Raw genomic sequence first — 19,301 nt, 5'->3', positions numbered from 1 at the left:
CCCGTCCAGAATAACTCAGAGCTTGGTGATCAGGAAGGAGTCTTGCATGGTGTGTTGGCATCATAAAGCTCAAATGCTGGTTCTACCTGATTCAGAGCAGGATCTTCAACATAGTCCCCCCAGCCTATGTAACAGCTTATGTCCTGTACCTGATGGTTCCTGAATCAGTATGGTCTTGGATGCCTTGGGTTGTGGAGGTGCAAAATGAAGGACACAACATGAAAGAAATGGTATGGGGTTCATTATCTGCATTTGAGTCGCCCCATTTGGAGTCTGTCTGATCATTGTTTCCTGCATAACTACTTTTCACTGATAAGAGAAAGGTAAACCTACTTTGAGTGGAACACTTGTGATCTGCAGCTAGAATGGGCAAAGGACAGCTCAAGTACGTGCATTCTTGGTGGTTACTCTTAATGCACAACACGGGGCGCTTGTCTTGATTTCTACTCTTCTGGTATAAGCCCCAGACAACTGACTCAGTGTAACACTTGCCAAATGGCAAAAGACAGAGATATTTTTCCAATGAAATAAGCTTTAGCCGTAGCACTTGAAGTCTAATGTGTATTTTTTTGTATGGTGCCCTCCCAACTTTTTAAACTGCAAAGAAAGCACTGAAAAAATAAATTATTTAAGTTTTTATTATTGCTCAAAATTACATGTGGAATGAGTATGTGGGTCGCCATTGCAAACAACTGGAGGAAAACTAGCAGTGAGAGTTCCTGGGATAAACAGGATTAATTTGTTTCCTTGCTAACCTTAAGAACTGTACTTCCTCCTAAAGGGGAAAGTAGGGGGTCTGGGAATGAACCAAACCTAAACCCCAGCACATTTCATCAGACAGTTCTAGTCCGATGGCAATAATACATTGGGCTGCCATTTTAAGGACAAAAAGTATATAGTAGTACATTTTAGATCCAGCTAAGTACCTCTTCTAGTTAAAGCACAGTAGTGTTATAAACTTGAAATGGGTGTCTGCCATGGAGAAGTATGAATTGTAGCTGGCAGTTTCATTTCTCTTGAAAAAGACTAAACATGTGGGTGCATATGGACTAGAGGACCAAAATTTTCTGCTTTGAAAGAGGATGATAAAATGAGTTCTGCCAGGAAAAAAAAGTGTTCATTCAGCGACACTGCAGAGTAGGCTGACAGGAGGTGGAAGCAGCAGAACTTGGGCGGTAGATGTCTGAATTTGGCAGTGATTTAAAATTCAGTCTAAAATAAAGTTAGCTGGGTACAGGCAGAATTACTGTTGAGCCTGTACACACTGTTCAGTGTGAACACATTATGTGAAAAAATGAAATTTCCATCTGAAATTTTTCAGAAAGATTGGGCAAGCATAATGCTGGAAAGTATGGGGTTATGATTTAAAGAAATTCATGTGAGTTTTTGATTGAATATGAAAGCTGTTTAGTTGTTACGGGTTTCACCTATGTTTCTTATTATTTTCAACTTGTGATATTGGTGAAGAAAACATCTGAAAAGCCAGCATATGTCAAAAGTTGTGGTATGGATGCAATATGAAATTTTTTCTTTTCAGAATCAGTGCTTGTAAGGATATATTTTGGGTAATGTAAGGATCATCTAAGACAATCATACCTTTTGTAGGATGTATTGTGGACTTTTAAAATAATTTTCAGTTTGAGTATAGAAAAGTAATAAATGTAGTTCAGTCATAAAGAGTGATTGATGATGTGTGGATGGGAGAAAAACGAGTTGAGATTCGTTTGAGATTTGCAGATGGTGACGCCTATGGTTGTTGCCTGGTCTCCTTGCATGGGTCATGGGGAAGAGCAGGTGCTGTCACCTAGATCTGAGCGAAGATGCTTCTGTCTGCGTAGTCGTGCTGGGCACCTACAGGCTTTTTCCAGGCTGTGCTAGAGTGTTTTCCCATTGCGGTGCTTGGTCTCTGGGCAAGTACTCCTGGGTGAGAAGGGGAGGATGGGACCTCTAGGAGGTTCTGAACTCATGCCTGTTTTGCAGGGCTGATTTGGAAAGGTTTTGTTGAAAACAGAGGTGGTGTATAATGACATGTTTGTGTGGAAGAGAACTGTGAGCTTGTCATGCGTATGCTGCTCTAGCTGCTCCTGACTTGAGGGTGTGGTTCTGTTACTGGTTTTGGGGCTTATATGTACTGTTGCTCCAGTATCTTCCAGATGAAACCTGAATTTAGTAGTGCCAATAGCTGTTGCTTTGCTGAGATTTCACCTAACAATTGATAAAACCATTACAGCTCTTCCTCCTAGGAGTGTATGCTTACATGACTGGTTCAAGTTTCGGTTTTCAGATACGTTTTTAGTTCTTTTCCTTTAAGCAAAAAGCCTGAAAGACACGATCCTCATAAAGTAAGGAAGCAAACAAAAACCTAAAATAACAAAATTCAAGCCTCCTCATACCGAATCCAGGTTTATGAGTTTGCAAAGTAACTTAGCAGTTTGACTTGTTGGAGGCAGGAGACTAGCAGGACTCCTGCTTGGCGAATAATGTACACTGGTCAGTATGTCGTCGTTATATATTGCTCACTAGTGTGGCCGAGTGCTTTTTGAAAGCTGTCTATTCTGTCACAAAGTTGTACTTTAGTTTGCCGTCATTTCTAAAAGTGCTTTAGGACAGTTTTAAGTAACCAAAACTGTTTCTGTACAGTGTAGGGAATGACAGGACTGTGGAATAGATTTATTTTATCATTTGGGTAAACACAAAGTGCAATTCCAATCTGTTGTGATAACCTTGACTTAATCACTTCAGTATTACAGGTTTTGGTTATTTCTGAGTGTTGACACAGCGTTCATTAAGAATTTGAAGCTTGGAAGGGAAAAGCCACAAATACAACCATTCCTTTCTAAAATGAAGCATGATAAAAGCAAGAGAAGAGCATTAGCTTCTAAAATGGTTTTGACAGCTTGGGAGGAAAAGGGAGGGCCAGTAAGGAGGATGAAGTTATTGAGTAGCAAATGAGTGAAGAGGCGAACATTGTTGACAGCAAGCTTTTTTCTTTCTCAGTAATAACTAGTTCCTCAGACAGGCAGTGGTACCTACTGTTATGTGCCATTGTTTAAACTCCAAAGCCATGAGAGATTAATGACAGAACTGAAAAGAAACTGTATGGTTAAAATACGGATCCTCTGGGGGTTGGTGGGGAAGCTGTACCTGAGCTCATAGAACTAGTCTGTCAACTAGAGTCTCATGGTTTGCTGCCCTGTGCTCTGTCTGCTCATACCGTGTGTTCTTGCAAGTAGTCGTCAAGAAGTTGCACAGAAATCTGCACAAACTTCTGTGCTGAAGACCATGCTGGGGTACCTTTGCTGGATGCTTTTTGTTTCCATTACTGTGGCTGCAATTGTGACCTCTTTCCCAGAGTAAATACACAGAATGTGGAAATCAAATTGAGAGCATCAAGTAGCTTTTATTTAGAAATAATTTACTGGGGCAGAAAAAAGCCATAATAATAATAAAAAAATCTTAAATCCTATTACTGAATGCTTAGCTGAAGCAAAATGGAAACATGCCATCCAAGCTAATAATATAAGCAAAACCCATTACCCTAATAGTTTTACCTAATTTGTGACTACTGAAAACTTACTGGGGAGCTGTGGAGAGCAAGGTATGTATTCATGATATATTTGGGAACATGGAAAACTAATATTATGCATTCTTTTTTTTTTAGGTAAGTAACTGAAGGGGACATGAAGAATTGACATTTAAATGGCCAGCATGTTGCAAAAGGTATTGCACTTTAGATTGATGAGGAATGCATGAATAACTCATTTGAGTACATATTTAATGAATACTTTCCTCTTTAAAAAAAAAAATTGATTAAACTTGAATGTTCACTGAATGACTGAAAGAAGTAAAAATTGGCAAGCTTGTGTTTTGGTGTTCATACCATCCTTAAGTGACGTTAGCATCTGATGGGAAACTGGGTACTGTTCTCTTAACTTGTTACCTATGTAACCCATGCCAATCGATGAACTGCTGACCTGTGTTAGTCCTCCTGCCTCTTATTCAGCGTGCAGGTAAAGCATTTGTGGTGCTTCACTAGCAGGTCACAGGTTATTGCAAGGTAATGTCATGCTGTGCTATTCAGGAGTGGGAAGTAGCTGTGGGCGGGGAGCCTTCTTGAACTCTGCTGTCCCTATACGGGGGTTTCATCCTTCTTCACTATCAAGTGATTTCTAGACTGGCAGGAGGTCCTCACTGTGTCATTGCAGAGAAGAGAAAAGAACCTAGTCTTAGCTAGTTGGCTGAAATTATTTTATGTACTATAAAAGTAGTAGGAATAATAATATGAATGGAATATGTAAGTATCATGCCTGAAATATTTTTCTGCTGCAGAGACTTTGCCTGAGGTCGGATGAGGTCTTGCTAATTTTGCTGTTGGTCACTGGAAAGTCTGTTTTAGGTGCTGATCATAAAGTTGATAGATGTGTCTCATGTCATTTCTAAGAGATGGTATCACTAAGTAACTTTCAGAAAGCTAAACTGGTATCTGATCTCTAAACAGCCGCTTCCTTGCGAGCCAGATGGTTTCGTAGGTATGCAAGGGCTTATCGTGCATTGGGAAGCAGTATCTGTAAATATGCTGCTAACAAAATTCTTGAGCTTCTGCTGGTGACACCCACACATGAGCTTCAAAGCACGCCCTGCTGTATTTTGTTTGCAGTAGTTGTCCTACCAATTACTACTTCTTAAATCACTGATAATCGATTATAATTTTATAGAAAGTTTGTTGCCAAGAGCGGTAATCTGAAGTCCATCAGAATAGTGTAGGTTGATGGGAGAGCAATGGTTACACAGAGTAATTCCAGCTAATACCTGTTAGAGATGGTAACGCAAAGTTACTTGGAAGAATCTTCAGGAAGACTTGTAAAAGAAAGAATTCTGTCTTCTAAAAATGTCAGTGTTTCCTCATTATTTCCATTAGTATGAAAGTGATACTTAATATTTTTGACAGAAGAGTGGAAAGAGGAAGTTGGACCTTTTGATTAGGGAGTGCATCTGGGATGTGGGAGAGACTGACTCAATTTCAGATCTCCGTAAGGCAGAACTGAGGTTTAACTCTGAATTTCCTAATTCTGCAAAGATTATGGAGACTAGTGGGAGACTACTGGGCTCCTTCCCTAGATTTTAAGTTAGAAACCCAAAACTATATTTGACACCAATTACATGTTCTTTGACAAGATTTTTTTGACTGAAATGTTCTGACTGGTTTTGTCTTTTATAGACTTTCCACTATTGACTGCATGTAACTACTTTAGCATATTTTCTTGCTCTTCTTCCTGACTTTCCTTTCTTTCCACTGGGATTTTACTGACATCGAAATGTCACGGAGAAACAAAGCCTCACCTAAAGCTGATTTAGTGATTTAGAGTTTGGGAATATTTAAAAAAATAAAATCTGTCCGACTAAAACTTCGATTGCACTTCTTTGTTCTGACTCTCATTTTAAGCAACAAGTGTTCTGATAGATGGGGTATAAATGTGTTGCAGCTAAGCAAGGAAACAAATCAACTTTTTTCTCTCCTGAATCTTGCTGTAGTTTTTCTAGCTCAGAGGTCCTCCTGAACAGAAGCACAGGCATATCAATGTGTTGAAGGGAGTGATGCAGAGTTCTGCTTGTTATCAGTGAGTAAGCCTTTGTCGGAACTAAAAGTTCTTTTAAGTTCCCGGAGTATGCCCCAGCATCGTTGTAGCCTTTCAAAAGAGAAATCACTTGGGTAGCATTAAACCAAAATGCTGCTAATTGTGGCTACTTGAGAATTTATTTTTTCGGTTTGAGCAGCTAAACATTAAGAAAAACCTCCAGTTATGAATAGGAGGCAAAACTTTCAGTAACTTGGGAATGATGCGTGGAGCCTGCAGTGCAGTATAGTCGTCGCTTTCTGAAAAGGGGGTTCTGAGCACCCCAGATCATTCCCTTATTCTTGACGTTTACCTTCCCCAGTGTATGGATGCAGAGACACAACTGCATGGAAAATGCATGTAGAGTACAACTTCTGCATTACTAAGACCTTTCTTAAGCAGTTACTTGGAACTGATAAAATCTGTTTAAAATCAGCATTAAGTACTTGATCACTAGTTTCATCTATCAAGCAAAAATACTAGGTCTGATGCAATGCTTACTGCATACCTTGTGTATTTGGTAAGTGTAATATCAAGACAAGATTTTACTGTATAGGTTTGTCTTGTGGGCTACATTAGGATACATTGTGGGGAAACAGACATAACAATATAAAAAGATGAAATTAGTGATTTGTTTCAGGCAATTTAGTTTATTACGTTTGACATGTTATCAGTCTCTGAAACATAGCTAGAAGCTTCTTCTTGGAAACATGTTGTGTCCTATCTGTCTTAATGATTGTCTGCAGTGCATTATTATTCCTTCGTTGTAACTATGTGCTTTCTGTCAGAAGCCAGTAGAGACTCTGCTGCTGAGGAATAGAAAATGCGTTTAATTTTTATGGGAATAATAATCCAATTTTATAATATGCCTTTGAAAATTTTCAGAGGTCATCTCAGTAAACCAGGCATTGTTCTATGAGCTGTGTCATCATCATCTCAAGCAACCTGCCATGTTGGTTCTTGAAGTACAGAAGCACTTAATCTTTTTTCTCCTTTTTTGTCTATTTTTTTCTGTCAAGTCGCACGCACAAGTTTGAACTCTCAATAAAGGATTTTAAACGTTATACTGAGATTGTACAGTTCACTTAAGTAAGCGCTGAAAACATGCCAAGGTCAGGGATTCTCAAAAGTAGGTCAAAATCCTCTAAGATTTCAGAGCATCGCCGCTGTCTGGTAACTTTGCCTTGCCTTTTAAAAACACAAGTTGCTAGCCTTGTAGAGGTACCGGTGGAAACATGACCTGTGTTTGCACGGATTTCCCCAGTGCCCCACTAAACCTTCGTACCGCCTGAAATGAGAGGTAGGTGGTGTTGTCATCTTTTTCAAGACACTGAGGACTTGGCAGTCAGACCTGTGTGTGTCTGTATCTTTTATGTCACAGAATAAAATGTGTTTATTTGCCATTGGTGGGTAACAAGGTGGCCAGTGTTGTGCTATGCGCTCTTCAGGCTTTTGATGAAAGGTACTTACTGGGTTTATGGCACATGCTCTCCCCAGCTGTCTGTGCAACCAGGCAGCAGAGCAGGCATCACCCTTTCTTTCCTTTCTTGTTTCTGGCTTGGCTGTTAACAGCCACATTTTTTTCTCGTTGGTGATCCTGGACTGGGGCAGTTGCTACAGCACCTGATAAAATGCTGAGAGATACAGTAGTTTTTTTGGAAAACTGAGTGGGGTGTTCAATATTCAGCTTCACAAGAGAATCTGCCTGGAATCTCTTAATGATCGTCCTGATGGTTTTCAACATTAGAGGACCAAAAATCTCTGAATAGAAGCGGAATGGCAAATCTGCCAGATCTCTGAATGGGGGGATGTTTATTGTGTCTCATGATTTAGATATGATAAAAGGATCTCTTTGCAGTTAACTCAAGATAGAAAACTGCATCACTGGGAAAGGATAACTATCTGGTATATGTCCAAATACAGAACAGAGATTTGCTGGATTTCTATTATTCAGGGGCATAAGAAGCTGTTTTTTGGACTTCTCTGAGTATAATAAATTTTATTTCTAGTACTGTATTTTTTGAAAAAGCAGGTATCAATAGATCTCCACTTCCTTGTTAGTAAGCGTATACTGGTGCATTGGAATGCAAAGGGGCTACTATGAGACCATGAAAAACTATACAACTGTAAAAGTGGTGAACAGGACAGCAGATCTCACTGGAGTAGCTTTCTGTCTATTCCACAGAGCTCAAGGTGCCAAGGAGAACTTGTGGTGCCTACTTTCTGACTTCAGAGTGAAGCAAAGGCAGTGTACTGTTTTGAAAATTAGATTCTAGTTGGGGAGGTGTTGAGCGTTTGTTCTGGAGAGCAGGAAAATGAAGAGTGAATAAAAGCTGTATCTTGTTTCAGACTGGTTTGTATTTTTTTAATACAAATTCATTGGAGAACGCTGGACTATAATGGTTTGCGTTTGCAAATAATGTTCATAGAACAAGCAGTGACTCTGGAAGCAGGTGAGTTCCTGAACAGGATTTACCTTTATTGGTTTTAACTTCTTCCAGTTCCACGGCTAGGCAGTAGGAGTTTCCCTGCTGAATGACTTACAAAGTAAATAATGTGTTTTATATTTGTCATATTTCCATTAAAACTATCTTAGTCTTCTTTTATGGGTATATGTATTCCTTTATGAACTAATGCACTGTACATGATGGTGTGCAGCTTCTACATGCTGAGCTTATTCAGCCACTGATTTCTATTCCACGTTAATATTACAAGCTCTTCCTCCACTAGAAAATATGATATTAAAATGTGGAGAGGTCAGACCTAGCAGGGAGGGAAAATTCTCCATGCAGTTTGCTACAGTGTAGGGATACAGATTTGATGGGTCAGCAATAATGCAAAGTTCCCGTCAGTGGAATTTATCTGCTGAAGGATCTGTCCTGGATTCCTGAAGATGTGAGTTACAGCTGTTTGCGCTGTGTCTTTTTGGTTTGTGAAACATCTGGCAAATTCTGTAGCTTGATAATACACTGTTCGTATTCATGCCAGTAAACTTTTGAAGAGTGATTTGATGCTTGTAAGAATCACTGAAGTATTGAGATGTTTGGCAATTTTCTGTGTAATGCAAAGAATACTAAAGAATGTTAGGTCAGTACAACAGCAGTTGGTATTGGCAACCGTAAGCAACATAGTATAATTTTTGGGTGAAAACCCCATGCTTGTTAGATTCAGTTTCTGTGGAACCAAGAGGATAATTCTGCGTGCTAAATTCAACTAATGTCAATGGAGAGGAGTCAAGTTTGGGAACTGGAGCAAAGGGAGGATGTAATTTTTTTTATACATCTGCCTGACTGGGAAGGAGCTGCATAAGGCCTAACTAGTTTAAAACTGACTCATTGGTTAGTCCTGGTAACTAGACTTCTGAGCACTGGGAAAGATTTGGTTGACTAAAATGAATATAGAATTGGATCCTACACTTTGTTTCGGAAAGTTGAGAACTAGCTCTACAGCCTGGTTTCACTTGGAGAATTGTGTTGATTAACTGCAGTCTATAATGAGATGCTTCCATATTTTTATTTGTTTATGTTAGAAGGTTTGATTCATAGGTGTTCAGTAACAAACACAACACTACTTTTCCTCTTTACTTCAACCAGTAGTAAAGATCATAGTTTTACACCACTTGGTTGCTTACCAGGACTGGTGTGCTCTCAAGTAATGGTGATAAGTAGGTAAAGAAGTTGTCTGAGAAAAGCTTGTTTATCCCACAGTGTGAAAACTTGATGATCTTCTCAAATATTTTTCAGTCTGAGATGACCTCTGATCCAAGACGATTCCAAGTACTTAGCTATTTGAGTGTCACACGCTCTATTGATGATATTTTTCTTTAGATAACTTCATTGTCATATCAGTGAGACTGTAAGTGGAGGACAGGTATGCTTGCATTAAGATTTTTTTTACAATGAGCGAGGGAAGTTTTTGAACTGACAGAAGGATCTTATGCCTGCGCCTTGTCTTTTTAACTTTTTCCTCCTTAAAAAGTGGATGCAGCACTTCAGGATTTCTTCTTTGTTAGTGTACGTTAAAAGTTAAATTGCATCTTCTGAGGTCTGTCTGAAATGCTTGCATGTGCAGACATATAATGTGATGTCCCTGCCTGTGGCAGATGATCTTTGAAAGTCCCTTGCAGCTCAAACCATTCTGTGATTCTATGATTCTGTGAAAAGTGATAGTTTCAGCTGTACTCTTCCTTTCCTTCCAGTTGTGTTGCTGTTGCTTAATGTTTATTTTTGTGCTGTGTTTAAAAATGGTGCAAAATGCCTATCTTTAAATTCTGACTAGATATACAGTGATTTTAAGTTGTGACTCTTAGCTGCCTGTTTGAATTTTCTAAGGAACAGATATCTGCATCTGAATGAAACAGCATAGCATTTCACGTGCAATGGTACTTTTGTTGGCATCTTCAGCGGATGTGAAAGTTAAAATCACAATGACTAAATTACCCTTTGACTTTAGACTGCTTTTAAAACGAGAATGAAATGGTGTACAGTCAGTTTGCACTGCTTTTTGCCTTCTTGTATTTTGTTGTAGGAATGCAAGAGGCTCATTTTCTTCATGATTGGTTTAATCCATCATGATCTGGCCTGTGTTACAAAATGCAAGGAAGGGCATTTTTATCGGAACTGAAATGAGCATGGTGAAGTCACAGGCGTTTTCCTTTGATCTCCTTGGGTTCTGTGACTCCAAAATGGGAGAAATTCCAGAGTCTCTATGAAGACTTAAAAGTATTTCACTCTTGCTATTGATTCTTACGTGGAATGCTTTCAGGTGCTGGGGCAATTAGCAACTAAGCTAAATACAACAGAGAGGACTGCTCCATCAGCAATTGAAGCTAATAGGCTGTAAAGGCACACAGGGTAATTCCAGTGTCCAGCACTAGATTTGAACCTAGACTGCCACCAGAAGGAGTGGGAAGCTGGGTATGTTGGCCAAGGGCTGAGTGATGCACTGTGAATGAGTATTAGCTGCTTTAAGATGTTGTGTAGCCATGCTTGAAAATAGCTTTCAAGTTAGGAGCTGGGAAGAAAATGGGTCTAGAAAGCATCTCTTGCCTGAGGCAGTCACTCTTTAAGCAGCAGATTGTATATGGCTCTTCTGTGGCTTGTTCTCTTCTGATTTGGGTTTGTTTTTTTTTTTTTCCTTTTTTCCCTGGGCTTAAAAATAGAAGCAGCCATTTTAGATAGGCTAAGATCTCCCAAAGTGACTTAACTTCACTTAAAAGAGCCCTTAGTATAAATCCTGAGGAAGTGTCTGATATGGTCCTAAGCCTTTCCACATCTCATTTTCCAGACATAAAGCAAAACTTGACACGTGAACCATTAACTGCAAGGAGCAACAGGCTGGCTGACAATTTTCTCTTTTAATCTGCCTTAGCCTTTTGTCAAGTGAGCAAGCCGAGGTAACAAAATATTGCCCCAAATGTGTACCTCAGGCTAGGAATGCAGAGCTTTTAATGAACTGCTACATGAGCCATCTGTTTACTCCCTCACAAAATCTATTCTCCAGATTTACTTGGGTAGAGGGAAGGAGGGAAAGGGCTGCATATATTTTAAAGTGACTTCAAACCTGCTCTGTACTTTTCACAACTACCTGTGGCTGTCATGGCTATGGTTCAGAGGACTGCATCGCTACAGAGGTGGGAACGTGAAGGTAAAGGAAGTAATTTTTTTTTCATTTGTCTACATGGAGCTTTTTAGCTAAAGAAGCTGATGAAAGCTGGGCTGCCTCACTGTCTGCTCTTGTTTTGCTCAGACTGTAATGTCACCGCAATTTGTCTCATTAATTTGTAGCCATGAGAACAAATTATGATCTGCTGTAATGGTAATTATATTAACTGAAAAGGTCATAAAAATGATAGAGAGGAAGCTGTGTATTCTAAATATCAAAGCTGTGCAAATAGTACTTTTCCCAAACATTTTTAATTAAAAAAGATATATAGATGTGTGTCTGTATACATCTGCCTATATGTATGTGTACATACACTCATGTGAACAGGTATAGAGCGTATAAGCATATGTTAACTAAAACAAAGATCATATTCATGGTTTGGATTAGCAGATGTTAATGAATCTCTCTAAATTCTCAGAGGGGGATCAGCTGGTGTAGTTGAGATAAAAACTCAAAGCACTTGGATAAAATTCTGCACAGTAGTAGGTAACAGACACTTTCTGCTACATTTTAGCTCTTTTCTTTAGCACTTGGACATAAGCAGCCATTTTATAGCTGGGAACTGGGTACTTCTTACAGTTTGTTAGAGAAGAGATTAAGTGAATGCAAAGAGTGGAATTAAAACAAGCAAGCAACTAAGCAGTGCCTTTTGAGTGATGCAGAAATTAGGCTGGTGGTTATGGAGTTGCTGAGAACCTACACCTTTGCCTTCTGATGGGAGAAATCACTTGCGAGTGAACGTGAGGTCATGTGCAGTGGAAGAAGTTGTTGGGGTCCACATTTAGTAACTATTCAGGGAAAGCAGGTAATGGCTTCTTGGACTGAGCCATTAGTCTTCCAAAACTTTGAAATGGAATAGCAGCTGGAAAACCTGCATTTTGCCTTGTTTTAAGACTTGGACAAATACAGAAACAAAATTCTGATGTAGGATTGTCCATAAATAATGTTCAATGTTGGACACCAGTCTTGAAATGTATCAGAAGCCGTCCAAGGGAGGCTAGCACCATCCAGGAGAGCACAGATGGTGTTTCCAGAGGAGAAGGAAGAAATGGTCTTCCCATTTAGAAGGTTAACGTGAGGGTAGGTGACAGTTTTATTTGTATCTTGCTGTTAGGAGGGTTAGCTGGGAGCTGCCATTTGCTCCGCATCTTCTCGTAACTCTACAACAGGAGTTTGTCCATCTGAAAATTACAACCTCCAATGTGGCCAAAAATTTACAAAACCTCTACTTTGTTCTCATTCCTCTTTCTATCTTGTTAACTGATGGATGTTTTTAAAATCACTTCAGTGATAGTCATAGTCTTGAAACTGTAAATATACTGTTAATTGATGAACTGTTGCTTGCCTTATTCTTCAGACAGTCTGAAAGCAGGCAGTGAAATAAACGTTGTCTGGACATTGAGATCCGAAGCGCATTTGTCACCCATAAAAGCTGCATTTCAAGATCAGACCCGAGGGTCTGTGTTTCTCGGTGTTTTCTCCTCAACAATAGTCACAGCCTGGTGCTTGAGGAAGAGTAAGAACAGGGCAAGCATATCTGATACTTCCCCTGAATAATCTTCCAGCCTCCAGCTGGTTTTGGCTCAAGGGATTTCCTGAGCTGGATATTGTCTCTGTGTATTTAATAACCCTCAGTAGTTTTCTTTCATAAACTTTTCTCTCCTTGAGCTGAGGTAAACCCCTTCTGTCTTGCTAAATGAAGGGAAATTCCTGCCACCACCTCTGCCTCAGCTGCTGGGGTGGAACACACGAAGCCTGCTGTCCTAGAATATGGGATGTGTTCTTAAATTCAGGGAGGGGAAATACAAGGTTTAAAAAGGAAAATAGTCATGTTAAAGGATAATGGGTTGTTTTTGCTGCAGTTGAAGTATTGTGCTGAATATGGGCATACGATCAAGAACAGAACCAAAACTCTAAAAAAAGTGTGCTGTGTACCAAAGACAGAAATCCTTCTTCCAGACATTTGAGCCTTTGTAATAGCTGTTTGTCTTGTCGGTTCTCTTACTCTCATAAGTATGGCTTTATTTATAAAATATTAGCTTTCAAAAGGAAGCCATCAGGAAATGAATAACTTTGTAGTCACAGCTGGGCCTAAAAGTGAAGATAAAGTAGCAAGCTCTTACTGAGGCACTCCATCCATTTTGTGTGCTGAATGATGCAGGCGTTTTGTGAAAAAGCATCTATTGATTCTGTAGCACAAGAAATTAATGTACTCTTTTCTTATTTTTGGCATTACATGTTGTCCCTGTCTTTCATTTGAGACATTGAAAAGACTTTTTTTTTGGTAGCTTCCTGATTTTACAGTAACTTAGTTAAAGTGTAGAAACTTAGAAAATGCGTCGAAAATGGGGGACAGAGCCTCATCCTATGGAGCCAAACCAGTTCCTTTTAGGTAGGTCCCTGGCAAGGTAGGACTCCTCGGTGGTGTAGCACAGCTTTCTTCCATCCGCACTAACAGTATGCCTTGGGCACTTCCACCCAGCTGTGAGCCTGTGGCACTTGGGGTTGTAGGGGCATGTTTGGTAGCATCTGTAAGTGTGTTAAGTTGTTCTTCTTGCTTTCTGCCCTGCCTTGATCCTCACACTTTCCCTGTGTGTTCTTCCCTTCCTTCTCTTCCTGTTCAGCCCCTCACATGCAGGATGGTCTGTCTTTCCCCTGACGGGTAGCACATGGCAGGAGTATTGAGAGAGACCATCTTCCTCCTGCTCTCCTCTGCCTGAGCCTGGTGCCATAAGCACGGTTGCAAGGGGCAGTGCAGAGTGATAGCACTGGCACTGCTCAGTAGTCAGCGTGGGCAGAAGGGGGCAGATGATGCCAAATGTGAACAGAATCTTTCAGGAAATTATTATTGACCCTTAAAGTTCTGTTTAAAAAGCGGCAAAATGGTAGCTAAGTGCTCATTTCAAAATGCATCAAGAACTAGTGATGAAAAGCACCATACACAAGAAAGACGCTTAACATCACATGTAAGCTGTGTTTTAGAGGTTTGTGACTATTTGAGTTTTGGATTAATTTTCACAGGGATGGCAGAAAGCTTATCCCTGACATGGCAGCCAGATTTTTGGAGTCTATGCTCCAAAAGATGAATACTGTAGAGGTTTTGAGCTGAATGGTAGTAAGAATTTTCTTAAAATAATCTTTTCTGTGTGCACATTTTTTTAATATGGCTAGACTGTCAGCCTGAGATAGACTCCTAGTGCTGGAAGTATTTTAAGTTTGGTATAACAACGAGCAACTTGATCTTGTACTGTAAATTGTTAGACTTTCTGCCAACGTTGCTCCCTGCACTACAGCAGTAACACCTGTAAGAATTTAGTCTAGTTTGTCCAGTTCCAAGTCAGGAACTTTTGAAATAACATTTTGCTCTTTAAACAGTTTCTGCTTTAATTGCAAGTGGGAGAAATTCTGAAAACACTGAGAGCTGAATTGATGTACTAAGATCACAGCAGTTTTAGAGGTCCCTAAAGCCTGCATCTGGCTGCCTGGGCTGCAGCATGTCCTCAGCAGCAACAGCACAAGTGCGGTGATACGACTTGTATCAGTGTATGACATCTGATATTTTCTAGATCTCCTTGGCAGTGCTATAGTAGCACTAGAAGTTGCTCACACGTTGCTGTTCATACACCCCGTGGAGTCATAATCTCATCTAGCCAAACAACTGGACACTAGTGTTAGTAGGAAAAAACTCTTGTTTAAATAGTTTTGCACATACAAGCATTACCAATAAATTATGACTATTAAATTAAATATTGCCAAAAGGCATCTATATAATAACAGGAATTGGAGTCTCATGTACCTTTCAAGGGCTGTAGATACAGCAAAATACAAGTCCGTATATTTACAAAAGTACCGCGTTGATGTGAAAGTATGCACTCCGCTGAAATGAACTTTCATTTGCTTTCATGTGTGTATTGAGTATAAACGTTTTGACACTTTTGACACACTCCAATTGCTGTTCCTTTAAAACTCATGCTATCAGTCCTTGGGATATGCTCTCAAAGATGAACTGCTCTCTCCAAACGTATATGTCAGGGTGTTTTTTTGGGATGTTATTGATATGAAATCAGCCTGAAAAGGATGGTTTTCCAAGGCTTGGGGGAGTGCTTGGTGATACCAAGTTTTATTTTTGGTTTTGTGACAGTCGTTTCATGGCATATAAGTCAATTTTAGCTTACTGAAGAGATATGGATCCAGAGAATTAAGAAAAATAATGTTTAGGGGTTGTTAATTCTTTTATTTTTTAAAAGAAATGTCTTTCATACCTTTCTTACTGTTTTCATTTTGTTTTAATTAGTTTACTATTTAATCTACTTTGTAGTTACCAACCATCAAAGAACAACACTAATCTTACTCATCATTTCCCTTAAACTGGACTGCCATATTAAGGCAATTATGGCATGTAACAAATGCAGTTGATGCCCAAACTGTGTCCAAGTCCCTGTTCCATGGGGAAGCAAAGTTATTTATAGGGGACTGAAGTGCAACATTTCTCTGATCAAGGCCAGTGTTGGGGAATGAAGGTTAAATGGGAATGATGGTCCCCTGCCAGCCTGTCAGAGCGCTGGGGTCACATAATGTTGTCACTAAGCCAGACAATGAGCCAGGACAAGAAATAGTTTCTGAATAAGTTTCTTTATCTGTTAGCCAGTCAGGAAGCTGTAGCTGTGCTAGTAGTGAAGCCAAGTTATTTAGAAACACTGATAATTAAGAGATTCCTAAGTGTTGGTTGCTATGCTATGTAGCTTATCCTTTAATGTGGGGTTTTTTAAATATCCAGTATTTAGTTAATGGTTTTTACATTTTAGTTACTTCATTTTGCTCAGTAATAAGTTACTAGTATTTAAGCAAACCAGACTTCTTTGTTCAGAAAGTGTCTACTAATAATTTTATTTGCTGGTGAGGGGATCATGGTCCCATGATTTTTTAACTCCTTAATCTCAATGGAAGAAGTGCATACTGTTTGGAAGAGGTTTTCAGCTGTATGATGAGAACATGGTCTTGAAATTTACCTGTCTATTGATATGAACAATGTAATGTGAATAACTTTTCATAACTTCCTGATATGTATTGATTTAAGTGTGGTTTTTTTTTAAATGGAGATGTCAGGTTTTTTCTCCTCATGAAAAAAAGAAAGGAAAAGAGTAAGGTATTTTATAGGTTGATTGCAAAATTAGAATACTAGATTCATTCACAAAAAATGAATGTATAGAATGATTCTAAGATAAAAAGCTGACTGTATGAGCTTTGGACCAAATTAATGGAGCTGTATTGATTTACAGCAGCTGCCTCTGACCTCCCCCCCACCCCCCCTGCCCTCCGCGATCAGAAAATTGGTGTGCTAATAAATGAGGTATAATTGGGCCGAAGACTGCAGTGGGGTAACAATGACTCAAGCGCTGGGGATACTGCAGTGGAAAAATAGTCTTTGAGGGTGCCTTAAACGTGCTTTCACATCTTTGAGCGCTCAGCAATTACAGCTTAGCTTGAAATGGTGAGGGAGGCGAGCGCACGGCGCATCTGCTGCTGGGGTCCTGGGGCATCAGCACGGGTGGCTGGGGTGGGCAGGAGGCCACTGTCCTTGGAGTGCCTCCCTGTGTGGGCACGTGTGTGCGCGTGGACATCCGTTCTTGGCTTGGGGTTTGAGCAAGTGGAAGCTGTAGCTGCGAAGAGATACTTCTTTAATATTTTAGTAGAACGTGTGCATATGTGAGTACCCAACTACAGCTTTTATATATGTTCATTTTCCTTCCGATGCTTGTTCTGCATGGCTTACCGTGGCATTTAAATGGTCAATTTATAAACTCTGCATCAATGTTAAAATACTGTTTTAAAGACTGTTTTCAGGTGCGTTAGGCAGCTAGACACCAATGCACTTAGATGTTTAGTCATTTGAAATCTTAGTTGAGGATCTTGTTCTCTTTGCCACTTCAATAACTTTTGCTAATGTTGTATTTAAGTCTGGTAGGCTTTTTAGGATGTTAGATATTTAGGCTATTTCCACTTGCTTTGTTTTGTTGGTTTTGAAAATCTGATCTTTTACAGTGACATAGAGAAAACAGTGTTTAGTGTTGGACATGCTGCTGGGATCCTTTTCGTGGTGGATAAGCAGTGACCAAAGTCTGTGGGTGTATTTGTAGCTTGGTATTCACACAGGTCTCCACTGGGCAGTGCTGGGGTGCTGGTGTACTCGCTGACCCTTAGAGCTGTTGCCAGAAATGTTTATGTAGTATGTTTATAATCACTGTACACTCATGAAAAAAGATGTTTTTGCAGTCCACTATGTGTCAGTTTCTAGCCTCAGGTGACTGATGGTAGTGTCAGAGACCTGCCAGTCACTGGCTGTGGTCGCTGCCAAGCGAGCCAGGGAGAATTTCACTTGCTCTCTGCTTCTCAGCTCCCCTCCATTTGCTGTTGAGGTAGGAAGTTCAGCCGCTGCCCCTTTTTAGTTGGGCTGTTTTCACACACCCTCTTCCTCCTCGGGGATACTGGCTGGTTGGCACGGAGTGACCTGGTGCGTGCGCAAGGAGGAATAACCGCGTGCGAGAGCCCACTGCTTGGGTTTCAGCTCCCAGGGCATGTAACGCTGGCACTCAAACCTAAATAATCGCTGGTAAGTGTGGTTCTGGGAGGTTTAATTTTGCGTGGCTTATCGGGGAAGACTTGGGTCATTTAAACCCCGGAGGGCTGTATTTGCCTACGTCAAGAACCACGTGTGTGTGGAAAAACAATATTCAGTTGCCTACAAGTCGTCATCTCTGCGTTGACGGTGGCGTGTGGCGGCTCTGCGGTCTCCGTGCCCCTTGGGCCGACAGAGGGAGGCCTTGCCCGCTGCCCTGCCTGCTCCTGGCTTGGGCTCGGGCGGTGGGGCCATGTCCCCCTGGCCCGCTCCGCTGCGCCTCGCCTGGCGCCCCCCGCCCGCCCAGCTCTCGGCCGGCTGGCTTGCGGGGTGGCGTCTGCCTGCCTTGCCGAAGAACGGTAACGATATCAGTAATAACTGCAGTTGGGTTTTGCCTTTGGTTAAAGGCTGGAGGGTAGGACACGTTTCTAACAAAAAGGGGATTTTAGATAATCCTTCTGTATTCGAGAAGATGCTCTACAGAGCAGTATGAAATGACAGGTTTGGGTACTGACAGGCTGATGTTTACAAGCTTAACGACATCACTTCAGGTGAGCTTAATTTCGGTGTGGTTACCTGGTTAACAGTTAAGTGTTAAACCAAAACATTTTTAATGTTGGAAAGAGTAAAATGAAGCTTTCTGTGTGCTTTCTACCAGTGCTCAGGAGATGTCTTTTTAGAAGTGAAGGAGAATGTTGTGTAAAATGTAATGACACTTTTCAACTCTAGTTTTAAGATGGGTGCTTAAAATTTGGCTTTTCAGCTGGAGGTACAAAGGCTCACAATAAATTTTTCTGTTGACAAACTGCACAAAAACCTGTTTTCAACATTTTTTCTGCTAGATGTAGGAACCATGTAGGCAGTGTATTGAAGTGGTTAGGAAAGTCTTGTAATTATGTCAGCTGCCCAAGGAGAAAGGCACTCTTCTTACATTCACTTGTACCTAAGAGTAATGTAGCCATAAGAAATCAGGCCTAAATCATGTTGTGTTTTCAGCAGAGGTGTGTGACCTATGCATATGTGCGTGTGTCTTGTGGTGACAGCAAGCATCTAGTCGTGAATAAAATGTATACGGATTTTGATGCTCTATTGCCACCTTCTGCTCATCCATCTTTCCACCACGCACTTGCAATGCAGTAATATGCTGCACTAGGGAACTTGCATTAGAGATGACACTTGATTATACAGCATTTTAAGGAAGCAGTGCTAAAAGGAAATGTCAATTCCTCTTCTGAATTCCTGAATGCAAAGCCCTGCTTAAATAATACAAGGAAAATGTCTTCCGTAGGAAAACGAATGATAGTTTTCATCACAAAAGCTAAGACGTAAGCCATTTCTCTGACATGGAGTAGCTCAGTCTGACTTCAGTTAGCTTAGGAGCTGATGAATCACAGAGTGAAGCAGCC

Source organism: Leptosomus discolor, chromosome 4 (genome assembly GCF_034619465.1).
Source record: "Leptosomus discolor isolate bLepDis1 chromosome 4, bLepDis1.hap2, whole genome shotgun sequence".
In the NCBI taxonomy this organism is placed as follows: domain Eukaryota; kingdom Metazoa; phylum Chordata; class Aves; order Leptosomiformes; family Leptosomidae; genus Leptosomus; species Leptosomus discolor.
The sequence above is the reverse complement of the archived record's forward strand: the minus strand, read 5'-3'. Positions refer to the sequence as shown.